Source organism: Strigops habroptila, chromosome 5 (assembly GCF_004027225.2).
Source record: "Strigops habroptila isolate Jane chromosome 5, bStrHab1.2.pri, whole genome shotgun sequence".
NCBI lineage: Eukaryota > Metazoa > Chordata > Aves > Psittaciformes > Psittacidae > Strigops > Strigops habroptila.
Window position 1 is genome coordinate 83,227,989 of NC_044281.2, and position 12,659 is coordinate 83,240,647.

Genomic DNA, 12,659 nt, shown 5'->3' on the forward strand with positions numbered 1-12,659 from the left:
TTTTGGGTGTCTGGTGGGGTTTCGAGTGGTCTGATGTGGGCTTTCCGAGATCGGGGGATGATTTTGGGGGTCTGAGGGGGTTTAGAGTGGTCTGCTGGGGGCTTTAGGGGTTCTGGGGGACTTTTATTGGGCATCTGGGGGGATTTAGAGTGCTCTGGTGGGAGCTTTAGGGGGTCTGGGGCGATTTAGAGCTGTGTGGTGGGAGCTTTAGGGGGTCTGGGGGGATTTAGAGCTGTGTGATGGGGGCTTTAGGATGTGCGGGGGACGATTTTGGGTGTCTGGGGGGTTTAGCGTGGTCTGCTGGGGGCTTTAGGGGGTCTGGGGGACTTTTATTGGGCATCTGGGGGGATTTAGAGTGCTCTGATGGGAGTTTTTGGGGCATCTGGGGGGATTTAGAGCTGTGTGATGGGGGCTTTAGGGGGTCTGGGGGATGATTTTGGGGGTCTGGTGGGGTTTAGAGTGGTCTGATGTGGGCTTTCGGTGGTCTGGTGGAAGATTTTGGGGATCTGTGGAGGTTTAGAGTTGCCTGATGGGGGTTTTATTGGGTCTGCGGGACGATTTTGAGGGTGTGGTGGGATTTCGAGTGGTCTGATGTGGGCTTTCCGAGATCGGGGGATGATTTTTGGGGTCTGAGGGGGTTTAGAGTGGTCTGATGTGGGCTATCGGGGGTCTGGGGGATGATTTTGGGGGTCTGGGGGGTTTAGAGCTGTCTGATGGGGGCTTTAGGGGGTGCGGGGGTTACACGCGGTGGTTGCTTGAGGAGGGGCAGCAGCCGCATCTCTAGGCGACCTTTCTCTCCCCCCCGCCTTCAGCCCATCAGAACAATGCTAGTCGTTCTTCACACTTCTTTAAATAAATCTTCATTATTTTCTTTATGTGAGATGTATAGATATCATTATCTCGGTTCCCTGGTGGTGTCAATAAATTGGTTTGAATTGCAACACAGTATTGCTTCACTAGAGACCTGAACAGTGTTCAGGTGGGTATGGGGTTTTGGTTTAATTTTTTTGGTTGGTTGGTTTCTGGTTTTTGGTTGGGGTGTTGGTTTTGTGATGTGTGTGGGTTTTTTGTTTTGTTTTGGGGTTTTTTTTTGGGGGGGGGTTGTGTTTGGTGTTTTTTTTTTTTTGAGTAGTTTTAAGTTCTGATATCCTCTGTGTGTTGTCAGGATGTTGGGGTCCTAAAATGTGACATTGCTGTTTCCATCCTCCACATAAAACTGCTGTTTACCCTGGGCTGCTGGCTCCCCCTGAGGACGAGGCCCCTCAGCTTCTGACTGCTGAACATGTGTGCACCAGCCAGTTCATAGATTTTGATCCTACCATCAATCTCTGTATTTTTGGCACAAAACAAAAAAAATAGTTCGAATTTTTCCAGTGGAAAAAACTATAAAAGGAGCTGGAAATTATTTTAACACTTGTTTAAATGCATTCTGAAGTATATACATCTTCATTACACGTCAGCTGTGAGGAAGGTAACGCAGTTGTGGATAATGTGCATGATCAGTCATGAATCCTAAAAAATGCCAAACAACAAACAAATAAACCTTAGAATTTCAATTTGAGTAGGGCATAACTTGTTAAGTGCTGTTTTTAAAAAATACCCATAGATTATTTGGTTCATCTGGTCTTTAAAATTACATTTTTCCCCATGTTATGCCAGATTCAGTGCATTCTAAGATAATAGCAAAGTCTTTTCTGCCAAACTTCTGAGTGAAATTATACCAAAACCTAAGTGAATGATTTTTAAGAAAACATCTCTATGCATTGCAGTGCTGATTTGTCCACTCTTAAAAACCAACCAACCAACCAAAAACCCCAAACAAAACAGTCTGAACTAATGATGGGGGTTTTTTGGTTTTATTTTCCGATGTCACAGTTTTGTAAGATCTAAAAAAACCAAACAATATTGTCAATATTTTTGTACCAACCATGAGGAAATGTCATGCAGTTAATGGGTCATCTGAGGACAGTACTGAAGTATTCTGTCTTGTAGATCAATTTTTAATTTAATAGAAGGAACAGAAACATTTGGGCTTGCATGTCTCTTAATACCTGGAATTTTGTAATTGTTAAGTGGAAAAACTCTGTTTCTATTTTAATTCATTTTTATGCAATTTACAGCAATTATTCAAGCTAGATTAAGGGTATTATCTTTATTTATTTATATTATTTATATATTATTTAGTCATCTCAAGAGAATTGAAAATAAATAAAATATTTTAAATAATTTATTAAAACAAAAAAATGATCTGAGAGATTTTGCAGACTTAAAAATAGAGATAAATAAGAAGATACATGTATAAAAGAAACTGCAGATAACAAATACGTCCCAGATTATTGTATGATTTCTGAGCGCTGAACCCCATAAATTCAAAGGGAGATCATTCTCAAGCAGAGGAGGTTTTGAGCATGGTTCTTTGTTTTCTTTTATTAAAAAAAGAATGCTCAGCTTCAAAAATAAGTAAGTAAAATCCATAAACACGTGCAGTTTCAGGTACAGATTTAAAAACTGACAGGCAAATGTAAGATGGAGCTGACACCGCATTCATAACTGTAGGATACATTAGAATATGAAATTATGTGTGGTACAGTGATTTCTATTGTAGTATTTCAGCCCAACAATGCAAACAATGGTTTTCATTGGTGCTGCAAGTTATGTCATTGTGGAAAATAAACATTGGTAAAAGTTTGATTTCAAAACAGACTGATTTTTATTTCATGCTTTGGAGAGCTTCTGTGACATTAAAGGTTGTTGCTTGGATATCTCTCTGGTAAGAAAAATAAAGTTTTCAAAGTGGTATGTTTATGTATTGCTTTCTGAATAAAAATAGTTGTGGGTTTGGTTTTTTTTTCCCCTCCCCCTTTCAGAATCGTATTTTGGGGACAAAAGTTCTTGTGTAGAAAACACCAGCACACTGAATCTCACGAGTTCTTCTGTGCAAGGCCTGAATAGCGCATGTGTAGGAAGAACACCCCTCTCTTCTAGCCGATCTGTTTGCGGAAGCCATACCCCTCTTATGGGATATTCAGGTAAGATTAACAGCTATTAAAGGAAATAGTCCTACTTACATTTCTTACATTATTTTATTAAGCACACTTTATTTTTTAATGTGATCCAGTAAGGTACTGAAATAGATTCAAAACACAAAACATAATGTGTTTTGTACTACAGAGGATGCTTGCCAATGCAAGATGCACCCATAGGGGAAAATACTACATTAGATACTCGAGTAGATGTTTTGGTATTGCAACCTCTTGTCACTTACTCTGCATTCATGTATAAATTACCACCGTAGTTAGAATTCAAGCTTTTTTCAGATTGTCCAAAATTTTTGTGGCCATGTTGGTTTGTGTGGTGGCTGAAGATCCCAAATGTATGCACATTGCTAATCAAGGTTTCTTCTTAGGCTTGTAAATGCTTTGTATATGGTATATCATGATGTCATTCTCAAGTCTCTTCATGCAAGTTTTACGTGGTTTATGTTGGTATCTTCAAAAGTATAGAACACTAGATCTTCAGAGGAACGCTCACCTATTGGGTATGAGCTATTTATGAACAAAGTTGTGTTACAGGTTAATGATGCCTTGTGCCACGTTATGTGTATCTCTGTGCACAGGTAGCGCAGAAGTAATGGGATTCGAAGTTCTTTCACTGTCTGATTAATCATCAGTTCAGTCTTTAGTGTTCTTAAAGTTGTTTAATGGTAATTCTTTGAAGCAATGAAATTATGTAAAAATTTATTTGAAAAAATTACCTATTCCTGGTAAGAATATAAGCTGGCTCTCCACTCGCCACTGAATTACTGTTTTGCAAAATGTAAGTATCATGAATTGCCGAGGTGAGTATCTCCAGAGAGGACGCCTTTAACACCGGAGCGGGGGGAAGCACAGCGTCCCGGAGCCTCAGTTCGGAGCGGCAAGAGCGACCGAGGGAGCCTCAAGTCCTCGACAGGACTTGCCCAGGAGCCGGCAGCTCAGCTGACGCGAGCAGCTGACTCACAGGGGGCGGCGCCAGGAGTGACAGCACCAGCCCTCAGTGGGTAAAACCCATCCCAGGGAGCGCGAGCGACCAGGAGCGCGGCGACCAGGGCGGGCAAACAGGGCGTGGCACGGCAGTTTGCGCGGCAGCTCGCGCAGGCAGGGCGAGCGGGCAGCGAGCGGGATGGTGAGCACTCGCCTTAGGAGCAGGGCCCGCTGTGGGAGCTCTGCCCCGGCGGTGGCCAGCGTAGGCACCCAGACAGAGCCGATGAGAGGGGAGGCTGCGGCGCAGACCTCGGAGTGTGGAAAGTGCCTCGACTGGTCTCGTGAGGCGGGGGTGCACGATGGACAGGGCTGCACTCGGTGCGCCCTGGTGGAGGTCCTCCTGCAGCAGGTGGCTGAGCTGCGGGAGGCTGTTGGAGAGCTAAAAGATGCCAGGGAAGCTGAGAGGAAGCTGGGCTGCTTGCTCCAGGCCCAAACTGCGCAGGGGCTGCAAACGTCCAGCATTGCTCGTATAGGAAAGAAGGAGGGCAGCAACCCAGGAAGCTGGGAATTAGTCACGAGAAAAACGAACAAAAAAAGGAGGAAGAGGACAATTAACGACAAGGGGCTTCCTCCTAAATCTGATGTCCCCACCCAGAACCGCTTTGCGGTTCTGCAGGAGGCTAATGAGAAAGCATCCACCACACCTAATGAGCACCCTGCTGATGCACCAGTAAAGAGGATCGCTACTGGTGCCTCCAGGAAGAAGCGGAGGGTCATAGTAGTAGGGGACTCTACTTTGAAAGGCACAGAGGCACCCATCTGCCAGCCTGATCCAGTCTCGAGGGAGGTGTGTTGCCTGCCGGAGGCTCGGATCAGGGATGTTGCTGAGAGGCTGCCTGCTCTAGTAAGTCCTGCTGACTATTACCCCCTTCTAGTGGTCCATGTGGGTGCTAGAGATATAGACAGCAGTTGCCTGGAGGACATTAAGAAGGACTACAGAGCCCTGGGAGAGGTGGTTAGGGGCTCTGGAGCTCAGATAGTTTTTTCATCGATTCTCCAGGGCAAAGGGGAGGACCTTAAAAAAGCTAGGCGTGTCTGGCAGGTTAATAAATGGTTAGAAAGCTGGTGCCATAGTCAGGGGTTTGGCTATTTAGAACATGGGACTCAATTTGGGAGGCCAGGTCTACTGGAGGCTGGTGGAGCTGGTCTGACAAAGAAGGGGAAGAGCTGTTTTGGTAGGAGGCTTGCCAGGCTGGTCAGGAAAGCTTTAAACTAGATGTGTTGGGGGAGGGGAGCATTGATCCATCCCAACATTCCTGGTCAGTTGCCAGCACCTGTAATAAGTGCTTGGAGTGATGTAGAGATGTTCCAGCTGCCCCAGCCATTGAGTCGGCTTCATTTGGAGCTCGGCTAAGGTGCCTCTATACAAACGCCCGTAGTATGGGGAACAAGCAAGAGGAATTAGAGATGTGTGTAAGGCTACGGGAATATGATGTCATTGGTATCACAGAAACATGGTGGGATGGCTCCTATGACTGGAATGTCGGAATGGAAGGTTACAGGCTGTTTAGAAAAGACAGGCCAGGCAGACGGGGAGGGGGCGTTGCTATCTATGTCAGTGATAGGCTAGAGAGTATGGAACTCTGTCTGGGGACGGGTGATGAGGTAACAGAGTGTTTGTGGGTCAGGATCAAAGGGAAAACAGCAACAGGGGACATTACGGTGGGGATCTGTTACAGGCCGCCTGATCAAGAGGACTCTGTGGATGAAGCGCTCTACAGACAGATAGGAGCAGCCTCACGCTCGCAGGCCCTGGTCCTCATGGGGGACTTCAACCATCCTGACATCTGTTGGAGGGACGGTACGGCCCGGCACAAGCAATCCAGGAGGTTCCTCGATTGTGTGGAAGACAACTTCCTCTTTCAAGCAGTAGAGGAGCCGACGAGGAGAGGTGCCATGCTGGACCTTGTGCTCACCAACAGGGAGGGACTGGTTGGAAATGTAACGCTCCAGGGCAGCCTTGGCTCTAGTGATCACGAGATGGTTGAGTTTGAGATCCTCAGGACGGTGAGAAGAGCGTGCAGCAAGCTCACTGCCCTGGACTTCAAGAAAGCAGACTTTGGCCTCTTCAGGAGCCTCCTTAGTAAGGTTTCATGGGATACAGTCCTAGAGGGCAGGGGGGCCCAAGACTGCTGGTTGGTATTCAAGGATCACCTGCTACGTGCTCAAGAGTGTTGCATCCCGACTAGAAGAAAGTGCAGCAGGAGGGCCAGGAGACCTCCATGGATGGACAAGGAGCTGCTGAGGAAACTTAGAGGGAAAAAAGAAGCTTATAGAAGGTGGAAGCGAGGACAGGCGGCCTGGGAAGAATACAGGAACATTGCCCGAGAAGCTAGGGACCAGGTTAGGAAAGCTAAGGCCCAGCTAGAATGAAGTTTGGCAAGGGATGTAAAAGATAACAGGAAAGGATTCTATAGATACGTAGCAAATAAAAGACAGGCTAGGGACAATGTAGGCCCTCTCCAGAAGCTATCAGGAGAACTGGCTACCATGGATTTGGAGAAGGCTGAGGTTCTTAATGACTTCTTTGCCTCAGTCTTCACCAGCAAATGCTCTGACCACACAACCCAAGTCTTGGAAAGCAAATGCAGGGACTGTGAGAACGAAGACCTTAGGCCCACTGTAGGAGAGGATCAGGTTCGAGACCATCTTAAGAACCTGAACGTGCACAAGTCCATGGGACCTGATGAAATCCATCCACGGGTCCTGAAGGAGCTGGCGAATGAAGTTGCTAAGCCACTGTCCATCATATTCGAAAAATCCTGGCAGTCAGGTGAAGTTCCCGATGACTGGAAGAAGGGTAATATAACCCCCATTTTCAAGAAGGGGAAGATGGAAGACCCGGGGAACTACAGACCAGTCAGCCTCACCTCTGTGCCTGGCAAAATCTTGGAACAGTTTCTCCTGGAAAACATGCTAAGGCACATGAAAAACAACGAGGTGGTTGGTGACAGCCAACATGGCTTCACTAAGGGGAAATCCTGCCTGACCAATTTGGTGGCCTTCTATGATGGAGCCACGGAACTGATGGACAGCGGCAGAGCAGTTGATGTCATCTACCTGGACTTGTGCAAAGCATTCGACACTGTCCCACATGACATCCTTGTCTCTAAATTGGAGAGACATCAATTTGATAGATGGACCACTCGGTGGATAAAAAACTGGCTCGATGGCCGCACGCAAAGAGTTGTGGTAAATGGCTCGATGTCCAGTTGGAAACCTGTAACGAGTGGTGTCCCTCAGGGATCGGTGTTGGGACCGGTCCTGTTCAACATCTTTGTCGGTGACATGGACAGTGGGATTGAGTGCGCCCTCAGCAAGTTTGCCGATGACACCAAGCTGTGTGGTTCGGTTGATACGCTGGAGGGAAGGGATGCCATCCAGAGGGACCTTGACACGCTTGTGAGGTGGGCCGATGCCAACCTTATGAAGTTTAACCAAGCCAAGTGCAAGGTCCTACATCTGGGTCGGGGCAACCCCAGGCACTGCTACAGGCTGGGCAGAGAAGAGATTCAGAGCAGCCCTGCAGAAAAGGACTTGGGGGTGTTGGTTGACGAGAAGCTTAACATGAGCCGGCAGTGTGCGCTTGCAGCCCAGAAAGCCAACCGTATCCTGGGCTGCATCAAAAGAAGCGTGACCAGCAGGTCGAAGGAGGTGATCCTGCCCCTCTACTCTGCTCTTGTGAGACCCCACTTGGAGTACTGCGTACAGTTCTGGTGTCCTCAACATAAAAAGGACATGGAGCTGTTGGAGCGAGTCCAGAGGAGGGCCACGAGGATGATAAGAGGGCTGGAGCACCTCCCATATGAAGACAGGCTGAGAAAGTTGGGGCTGTTCAGCCTGGAGAAAAGGCTGCGTGGTGACCTCATGGCAGCCTTCCAGTATCTGAAGGGGGTCTACAAGGATGCTGGGGAGGGACTCTTCCTTAGGGACTGTAGTGGTAGGACAAGGGGTAATGGGTTCAAACTTAAACAGAGGAAGTTTAGATGAGATATAAGGAAGAAGTTCTTTACAGTGAGGGTGGTGAAGCACTGGAATGGGTTGCCCAGGGAGGTTGTGGATGCTCCATCCCTGGCGGTGTTCAAGGCCAGGTTGGACAGAGCCTTGAGCCACATGGTTTAGGGCAAGGTGTCCCTGCCCATGGCAGGGGGGTTGGAACTAGATGATCTTAAGGTCCTTTCCAACCCTTACGATTCTATGATTCTATGAAGTGTGTGATTTCCTACAGCTGTTGTGGTGCAGTTTTCTTTGTGACTGCTCCAGGAATTGGAGAATCGGAGTAACTATGATGTTGAAACCTATAGAGCAGATTTCCCTAGACGTTATGCAACTTAACAGTGAAACAGTCACATCTTCAGCTTCCTTTGATTTTGCGTGTGTATTCTTTAGCCTGGAGAAGTTGGGTTTTGCTGTTTTGTATGTCACAGTCCTTAATCAATCCTTCACTGATCCGTAATGACTACAGTGTATCCAGAATCTCACATTCTGCTACATAGCAAAGTGTATGTAGCAGCTGCATTCCATAGTGTGATAATTACTTCAGTGTTGGTCAGCAAGTTACACACTTGCTTGTTTGAATAGCACAGTCTCATAGTCTTTGGTCACAGATTTCCAAACAAAACAGTGTTAGTAACTTCTCCAGTAGAATTTGGAAGAATGCAATACCATTTGGTAAATATGAAACAAAAATTAGCTGAGATACCAAAAGAAGCAGTGTATACATGGTTTTGGTTTTTCATAGACTAGGAGAATTTCAGTACACCAAATAAAATGGCATCACCCCATTAGTTAAGTGTCATATTTAGGAAGTACTGTGACTTAGCAGTCAAGAGCAGTGCTTCTTACATGTGGAACATAATTTGGTGTGTGGGGACTTCGTTACTATTGGTTAGACGTGTTGTTGCACTGATTTGTGATCGCATGCACCCAGAGCAAAGTTGGGGATAAGTGGGAGGGCCAGCTCATTTCGTTCAACTTCTTATCACCCCAGTCTGATTGCAGATGATACCTCATCTCTGATACTGTCCAACTTCCCGGCTGACAGCTTAGCTTTTAGGTGCCAGAAGAGTAATGCTAGGAGACAGCTGGGTTTTGAGTTGGTGCTAGTTAAACTTCTGTTTAATAGCAAAAGTGGTATGAAGTACTGTATGAAGTGGTGTGGGAACAGTGAGGTGAAGGAATGTGTCAACATTTGTCTCCAGTCAACTATACTGCATTAAACCATAGTTGAACAAAAAAAAGGCCCATTTTTGAAATTAGCTGTTTGGCTGAATGATATGAGATGGGGAATCACCCGTCTGTTCAGGTTAGATATAAACATCAGGTTTATTGTAGGTCTGTAGTACAATCCCAAAGTAGATTTGCTGTGTTGTATTGGGCAAATTGCTAAAGCGGTTGGGTCAGTGGTTTTATCTACGTGGAGGGAAAAAAAAGAGACTAGGTAAGAAAATGAGGGTTAGCATCTTCAGAAAGGAAGACATTAGGCGTAAAGGAGCTTAATTTTAATTTTCACACTTGGTCTTTGCAAGGGGTCTCTTGGAGAGATAGCTGGATATTTGAAGACGGAGATGACATTGGTTGAGGTTGTGATGATATTTGGGAAAATGCAAGCCAAAACAATTTTCAGATGCAAAAAATGATAAAAACTACTCCACACCAAAATAAAAATCCTATTACTGGGACTCAAGCATACTATAGATATAGATATTAGTATAGTTTAGCATTAAATCAGGTGACATATATATGTATGTAAGGACATTTGTTTTCCCTAACTTGACGAGATCTAAACAACCTCGATCAGAGTTGTGCCTTTAGTGGAATATTAAGTTACAGTATCTCTCTGCAATTAATACACCTGATTCGAACTAATGGTAATAGCTATTCATCATTTGAATTTAAATGGCAAGTGTTTAATAATAGCCATGCCTTTTGGCATGTAGTAAACATCGGTTTTTTGTTTAGCACAGAGGTAGTGACTCAGAAAGTGTTTTCAGTTGCAACAGAGATGTGATTAGTTCTGACAATCTTAAATGAATGCATTCAGTCAGTCTTCTAATGTAAGAGTGTGATGTTCATACTTTGGAAAGTGCCTTGCCTGTGTGGTGTGGCAAGTGAGGAGTTTAACAACCAGGATTTTTAATTTTTAGTGGAGTTTGTTAAATGGAATGGGATTTCCACGGATATGGGAATACAAAAACATATTTCACTTGGGATGACAAAGAATGATTCTGTGAAAGTAAAGTAGTGGCTTGTAACCGAATATATGCAACTGTTTTACAGTTACATCCTCATCTGCAGTCTCTGCTCATACTGCTGCGTCAGTTATTGTAGCTGTTGTAGAAGGAAGAGGCCTTGCCAGAGGTGAAGTAGGAATGGCCAGTATTGACTTAAAAAATCCTGAGGTGATATTATCACAGTTTTCAGACAATACAACTTATGCCAAGGTATTGTTGCATATACTTAATTGCTGTGTCCCTTACAGGCTAATTATGACTTTCTTCCTTAAATAAGCTTATGACTAATGGGAAGTTAATAGTTTGTAGAAGAAATTTCTCAAAAGTGAGAGTAATAAGTTCTAGAAAATGTGCAGTGTTGAAAGGACTATTTTCCTTACTGTGCCTCAGATTTTAGATAAAGGGGAAAGAATGTTCTGCAAAAGAAAAATAGCCTTTGCAAAAACCAGTGCGTCTGAATTGTGAGGGAGTGAGATGCCTGGTTTTGAAGATCATTGGGTAATATGTGGTAATAGAACTTGCAAATATTTTTCATCAGGCAGAACAACTCTGAGAGCAGAACTGCATAAATTTGGGTGGAAGGGTAGAGTAACTGTAGGCCTGGCTTTGTTTGATTGCATAAATATTCCATCTCAGTCAGCTTGAAATGAAATTCACTCCATTTACAGCCAAGTGTTCTGAATGCAGAACTGAATATCTTAACTTGGAGAGTAATCTCTTTGCTTTATGCAACGCAAGCATTAGTAAAACATCTAATGGTTTTGTTGTAGTTATGCATGCTAGAAAATAACATGGCTTGTAGGATCTTTGCAATATTTGAAGAAATAAAAGCTAAATTTAATTAGGAGAATAAATAGCTATGACTCAGGATATAAACAGCTATCAAATCTATTTACTAAAATATATGTTGTCTAATGTAAATTTTTATTTTTTTTTTTTAAATCAGCAGTGCCAATAAAGCTTATCCTGATCTTGACACACACAGGTACATATTAAACCTGGCAGATACAGAAGTACTTCTGTAATACACAGTACTAAAAATCCAAATGAGATGTGTACCTTGAAAATGTGGGTACATGGGAAAATGTCGAGGTTCAGATGATGATGTGGCAACTTAAATAACCATTCTCTTAAAGGTGTGGAAGTGAAAAATTGATCTGCTAGTACCTAGGAAAAAACCCAGTCCTATGTAAGCAAAAGAATGTTAAGACTAGAATCTTGCAAGGAAATGTCGGATTAATTTTATGGAAGTTGTTTAATGGTTCCATAAGGATTGCAGTTACTTCTAAGGGTAAAAGGCATTCTTTTTAGCTAGCAGTAGCTGTGTTTATAGTCTAGAGTCTCCTCTGTTCTACTGTGTGAAGGTTAAGAACTGTGTTACTGTCCCATGAAATCTATCTTTGTCAAACTGGGAAGTATTTTAGATGCCCAAACTCCTTCCCTATCCCTTTACTTTTGATTTCATCTTGCGTTTAATGATAAAATACTATTACCTCTCTTAAGACTTTCATACTTTGTCTTTAAATTATGATAACGCGACTTTCTTCTCTGTTACTCAGGCTTGTGACTTGTTAAGTTTACATCTTCTATTACTGCTTGTCAGTCCTTGGTCAGATTATTCAATGTTTTCCTCCGTTACCATTCTAAGAGATGACATTTTTATTTTTATATGTATCTTTCTGTTTTTTCCATTTAGATTACTGAGTTCTTCGTTCCGTGGGCATACCTGATACTGTATTGACCATCCAGTCAAAAAAACCCCGAAACCCCAAACAAAGAACCCCAAAACAAAACAACTCAACTCCCAAAACTTCTCCCCAGATGCACTACATGGCTTAGTTTCGTATCTCATTCTTTAACACGTTTAACAGTACTGTCTTATCTGCTGATCAGCTGCTTTTTTACAGTGTCACTATCCGTGTTTTGCTAGTGATGGATATCAAGCTTATTTTATTTTTCTTGTGCACCCTTTTATTTTTGAATGTTCTGTAAATTAATTCATTGAAGTTTTCTTGTATTCTTTAAGTTCCTCAAGGTTTGCCTTGTCTGTGATGCCTCTGAGAAAAACTTCCTAATGATTACAAGACATGACGGGCAGCAGCAGCTCTCTCTCCCATCCTGCAATACCGTTGCCCTATGTATTTCGTGTATGGTTTTTTATGCTTGTTCACCTTTCCATTGTTACCTGTCCCTTCTATCACATCTTAACTTCTAAGCACTTAAAGGACAGTCTGTTTTATCATGTTTCTTCCTTGAGAATTTGTGGATGATGATATAAATGCATAGTGATGTTTGTCCTCTTATATGGTAAACAAATAGAAAAGCATGTAGTGTACTTTGAATCCCTGCAGCAGGTGTGTAAAACTGAGAGAAATGTTATAAGAGGAGATTACAAGAAAGCCTA

At 43.7% G+C, this 12,659-nt stretch overlaps 1 long non-coding RNA gene across 1 annotated transcript; it reads left to right on the forward strand.

Moving 5' to 3' along the window:
• The first annotated feature begins 740 nt into the window (after positions 1–740).
• Positions 741–12,379, forward strand: LOC115608911. The gene is made up of 6 exons (XR_003991685.1): positions 741–979; positions 2,729–2,770; positions 2,868–3,029; positions 10,302–10,465; positions 11,202–11,240; positions 11,952–12,379. It is a non-coding gene; the product is annotated as an uncharacterized LOC115608911 (long non-coding RNA).
• The last annotated feature ends 280 nt before the right edge of the window (positions 12,380–12,659 follow it).